Genomic DNA, 6,409 nt, shown 5'->3' with positions numbered 1-6,409 from the left:
CTTCATCTTGGAGCATTATATACCAACCTTAGGCGCTAATCACCCTAAGGTTGGCTTGCAAATAATAATAAATTATTATTCTATATTCCCACATTGGATATTGGGTCCAACCCAATAGTTGTTTAATTTCCCTTAGCACATTACATTTTGGGCCCAACCCAATGACACATTGAATTCCTTTATCATGCTATATTTGGGTCTAGCCTAATTTAAGATGACTTCCATGTTACATTTTGGGTCTAGCGCAATGACATATTTAAATAGAGGATAATACAAGTGCATACAATAGGTATCTGAGCTAGCTACTATTTCAACAAACCAAGGTCTGAAAATGGTACCTAGCTATAATAGGTTGGACTCACTCTGAGTGATGTTTATTTGAAGTTCTGAAATAGAAACCTGTTGTAGAACATAATGGTTAACCCTATGTTAGTGATCTAGGGCTCAGGTGTGCCTAGAGAAAACACATGAAAATGAATACAAATATATTAGAGAGCACATATCAGTGTCACACAACAAGAGAGATTCAAGAATGAGAAGACATTGAGCTAAAACTATAGGTTAGAAGATTGTTTATGCAAAAGTATCTGTGAGGTGTCTATCTTTTGTAGTCTTATATTCTTTTGTCTAGGAACAACTCTATTACATTATTATACAAGAGTAAAGATGAGTGTCATGGAAGTTACAAGACCCACAACCACTCACTTTTTGTCCATTCATGTCCCATGTCTTTTTGTTTTCTTGAAAAATTGTAAATGAAAATATCACTGTCATTGTCAAAATTGTGAGATTAAAATGAAAAGGAGTTAAGAGTGATGCAATGTGAACACGTATTTTAGGCAATGTGCTAAAGGTAGTGGTGAATAAATATATGTAATGAAGTACTACCATTTCATTCAAATCCATCAAAGTGTTAGATCCTCCTAGATCATTTGCCTCTCCTTGAGAAGCAGCAATGGCAAGTTGCAGAAAATGTGGAGAGTTGCTGGCAACCTAAGCTTTGGTAAACCATTTTCCTTAGGAAGGAATTTGACATGCATTAAAAATCTAGTAAAGAAAAATCTCTTCAATTTAGGAGTATTTTACCCTACCTTCAATTATTTGATCACTTCTACTGGTATACCACAACCAGGATTGATATTCACTGGCTAAAGTTCTTTTGAAAAGTGTCGAACAAGGGTAGAAAGTAATGGAAAAAGAGTTTTACAATAAAAACATGATGTAAACTGTTACACAATTACTGAAATTTCAGAAAACAATATGTCAAATTCAATTAGGACCAACCTAATATTGCCTAAAATTATGGCCGACCAGTTTTGTCTTCAATAATATCAATGATTGTGTATTTATATCACTTGCACTTGTCCTCCTTCTCTCATTCAGTCCTTGGTAGTCTTCCATTCAGAAACACTGAAGAGAAGATAATGGCATTAAGGGATTGAGATTGGCATCCTCTACAACAGAGTTAGAAGGTAAATCACATAAGGCAAAGTTTGAAGTGTTAAAAGAGTTCAAATGCAGCAATGGCAACTCTAGTTCAAGACAGATTCGAAAACTAATAAAAACCTCCAGTACTTCTGTATTCAAATCTTGGACATCTTCCCTCTAAATCAACCTACCTATCTATTGGTTTTTTGTCCACCAACTATTAAGGACAAGCATGTTCTTTTCAAATATTTCCACAGATACAACACAACTTAAATGTATCCTAAGTCGATGCAAAGCAACCTCTGCTCCACCAATACCAGAAAATAGAGAAATAACTTTAATGCCATCAGGATAAAAGGCTTTCAAGATAGATAAATGGTATGCAACTATATCTATTTGGAATGCATTACCCAAATAGTGCAATCGATCAGTCACACAAGAAGTTCCACGAGTGTGATCTTTTTCAAATCCTAATATAATTTCTATCTCGTCAACCTCTAGAGGAGCCACCTGACCTGGCCCCACCCAAACCAAGTTCCATTCTTTGCACTTTTCAATTTTGTATTTATGTTCACTATCTTGTAGTTTCCCTCATAAATTTTCAATTATAGTACGGAGCTCTTCACGAAGGACACTACCACATCGTCTAGAGTCTATGCAATTCAATTTTTTTCTTTGATCCCATGGAGGCCAATAGTCCTTTATCTGACGAAGTGCTTCCTAAATAGTCATGGGGGGAGAGGTAATTCTTGAAATTTCCCTTCTATTGGAAGATTGTGTACATAACCTCTTGGTCTTCTGGAAGGTGAAAAGTACTTCAAGTCTACAAACTCTAGTTCCACACTATTAAATTTTTGGATATAGTCTTCCAAATATCCTTCGGTGCAAAAGCATCATTCTCATAATAGAAAAAAGGTGGCCCTTGCATGAACACATTGATTTCCTCCAAGTGTGACCCAATAGGTTTCCCAGGAACTCCAAAACCAGTTAGTCCCTTTGGACATTAATTAGAGACCACATCACACACTCCAGACATTGTTTGTTTGTATTGCATAATCTCTATGTATTTATCACCTTCAAGACTTTCCTCTTCTTTTCTCCAATTGCTCTCTTTTGGGCAGATGATGAGCTTGTTTCCTTGTCATTCAAGATAATGTCTGATTTCTTTCTTTTACAAAATTTACTTGCATATGACTCTTCAGCTTGTATCTTCTGCTTCTACACAGATATAAATTATAATTTAGGCTCAGATGATTAAATAAAATAAGCATCTGTAAAGAAAAGATTTAGTCATTGGATGTTACATATTATCTTATGGAAAGATCCTAGATCCAATTCTTGGAGAAAGGAAACATCATTGATAATCTTTTTTTCAAATAAGACTCAATCAAATAAATAAAAAAATGTTTTATGTAATTTTTAAAAGTAGAACTCATGCAATGTTTTCATGCACCGATGGCCAAACCGTCAAACCCACAAAATTCTTGTCGGTGCAATTTTGTGGTTAGATGGAAGAGGTAAGAAAAGGATGCATGTTGTAAAATGGAAATGGTGTTGCTTGAGTAAGGACTTAGGTGGATTGGGGATCAAAGACTTCAGGCAACAAGGTATTGCCTTAGAAATCAAATGGATTATCAAGGCTTTAGAAGGGAATAAACCATGGAAGATATTAATCAGGAGAAAATTCATGATTGTCAATCATTATAACATTTTAGGTGGGAATATTGTTGATAATTCATCATGGTTTGAAATTATTGTCAGGTATGTCTGCAATTTGAGTAAAAAGTCTAACTATTTTTGGATTTTATTGTCTATTGAAATTATTTGGTTTCTTTGGAAGAGAAGGAATGAGAATGTGTTCCAAGGTAAAGGGAGGGTTCTTATTGAGTGTAATCTTAGAATCATAATGCTAATGATTTTTAAATAGGTATCATTTATATTGAAGATGCCAATAGGAAGATTCATGAAGATATTGGATGAAGGTTCATGTTCAATATATAAAGAAGACATTTAGGATGTTGCCTATTGACCCCAAGATTTAAGAAAGATAGGGAAGAAATTCTAGGATGAGTATATAGACTTTTACAATAAATACCAAAAAGAACACCAATATCAATTAAAGAGGGGTGAAGCTATAAGACACCTAGAAATGGCTAACCAAAACTTTGATTGCTCTAGTTGAGAGAGGATAATTGCACCCCTTGGAAGAGAATTTGATACTTTCCAAATTAGTAGGATTGAACCTAGGAATAATGACAAAGGAAAAGACAAAGAAGCTAATAATGAAGATGGAGAGAATAAAGAGAAAGAGGAGAATCTACATAATATTAGTGATAATGAATCCTAATAAGCTATTACAATCTATCTTTCTGAATATGTTGTCAACAGATGATATAATATTGATGTAATTTGATGTTGACTCGAAGCTCTACACGTTACTCTTAATCATATAAACTAATTCTTTTTTTTTCTTCTAATTTTAAGGTGGTTTATCCTGGTTGGGGATTTGATGGAGTAATCAACTTGGTCACTATTATTGTAACCTAACTTTTTACTCTGATTTTATTTTGGTAATCGATCTTCAAAAAAAATAAAAAAATCTACATAGCAAACACACTACACTCACATACACTCTTATATGAACCTTGATATGTGTCTTGCTTTAGGATAACCTAGTGTACCACAAGCCAAATAGAAATAGACACAAGATGAGGGAACTAGTATTTGTTTCTAACCTCATTTTATCACTTATCATCAACCAACTCAACACTATCAATGATTAATTTGAGGTGTAAAGATTCAACAAATTGCTACAAATTTCATTGAGTAAAGGCAACATAGGTGACAACCACCCTAACTTCCACAACAAAAGTCATAGACATAAGATTCCTACCTTTTGACCTTTTGCAGTTTGATCCTGCAAGATTTAAAAATTCATATGTGCTAGATTTTTTATCATATAATAATCACATATATGATTTTATCCTTAGGCTAGATAATGGGCATGGTCCAAATTTTAGTTGTTTAAATTCATATTTTTTTCAAGGTTGACGATTCCTAGATCTAATTGTTATCCATTGGTATGATGTCAAAAATTTTGAATTGTGTATCTAAGGTTGTGTACTTAAATGCATCATGCTAAGATTCTTTCACATAAGATAAGAAAGATTTAAACATAGTTTAGAAATCACAAAGTACTGAAAGAACATGAATTTTTCTTCTCTCATTTTTTATAGTTGATATGTGGGTCTTTACACTATCATCATAATTAATGTTAGAGAGGGTTGTGAAGAAGAATGGCCATGAAAGGAGTGACTTTCCTAAGTGCTTGAGACTGTCACAAAAAGTGAGTGTTGCAGTAGTGAATCTTCCTTTGACCTTTGGGTGGTTGGGAGGTTAAAGATCCATGGTGGTATATGTTGAGTGGTTGGGAGGGTAAAGACCCACATATCAACTATCTACTTTGACATTCTAGTATGGTGTCCACCTACTCTAAAACCTTGTGGGAACTCTCTATTTGATACTAACATATACATAACATGTGCCTCATATATAACCCTATGTTAGCTAGGCCCCACCATAATTAGAAGATCCTAACTACTAAAAATAATACATTCTCCCCTAAAAGGTTGTTAAGTCATAGAAGGCCTAGCTTGATAGCCCTATAGTCTCTCATACCTAAAATATCCTTGTGTTGATGATGGTCACATGTGACTACCCTATGGCCCCTACTATGCTCTAAACCTTTGTCCCTAATATTGATAATATTGGGTTTTTCTTTGAAATCCTATAGTAAGTCTAAATTCTCGTTTGAAGGATGGGGAGGCCTATGGACACTTTAGTCCCTTGATAAAGGTTACAAACTTCTCTCATCCCTCTTGTGTCCTCCCATGTACCTCCTTTTCCATAAGAGACTTTGTCATAGCAACCCTAAAGTCATTTGGATTGGCCATGTGTATGAAAACTGAAATATTAGGCTTTCCACCCCAAATGAAATAATTGACAAGTAACTTGTCTTGAATGTAATCTACAAACTACAAGAACTCTGAAAACTAACTCTCATGTGAGCCACTACGAAAACTCATTATGCAAATTGTTAAACTCATCTATGCATCTATGTCAAAAATATTTTGAAATAGAACACACTTTGAAGCACTCCAAAATGGTATCCCATGAGAGGGTTTCCAATGTGAGTTGGTGCATTTTATCCTCCCATTACCACAAGGTGGAAGCAAGTCCTCTCAAAAATTGCATTGCAAATTATGCATTTAGGTTTCTCACATATAGATGCAACCCAAAGCATAAGTCCAAGCTAAGTAACCAAGACTTAGCCTTAACCCCATTTCTGGATCTTAAAAATGTAGAGGATTGGAGATGAAGAAACTCTCGAATATGATCCTTTGGCTCATGATATGTGCTTGCTATAGTCTATACCTCTTGTATTTATGCATGATGAGGCTAGGTAATGTGTATTGATCAATCTTCTATCTCCTCTATGTGTATTTCCCAAATTCAAGGCAAACTCCTAATAAGCTCCCAAGATGCAAGTATATGCTCCTCTACTAGAAGTGGATCCTCATGAGGTGTCTTCGTTGTGGGTGAAAACCTATCCTGTATCACACCTATCAAATTCTATAAGGCTTGTAAGATTTGAGGTCCATACTCGGGCTACTCATTTGGTGAAAACTCTCAAAGTGATATGACTCTTCTTGTCCCTCATGTGAATGTACTCCTCTTGAAGTACTACAACATGGATGACCCTTCCTTCCATTTCCTACACCCTATTTTCTAACCCACACCTCATAACCTTTACCTCACTTCCTATCATTATTACCTTCCATCTACCTTTCATATCCCCTATCTTAACCTCCTTCACTTTCCTACATCCTATCCTAAACCTTAACCTCATACATATTTACTTTTACTTCACCTACCTAACCTCATTCCATCCTTCACATCCTTTTATCTCCCCCCCTTCACT

This window comes from Cryptomeria japonica, chromosome 4 (genome assembly GCF_030272615.1).
Source record: "Cryptomeria japonica chromosome 4, Sugi_1.0, whole genome shotgun sequence".
Classification (NCBI taxonomy): domain Eukaryota; kingdom Viridiplantae; phylum Streptophyta; class Pinopsida; order Cupressales; family Cupressaceae; genus Cryptomeria; species Cryptomeria japonica.
The sequence above is the reverse complement of the archived record's forward strand: the minus strand, read 5'-3'. Positions refer to the sequence as shown.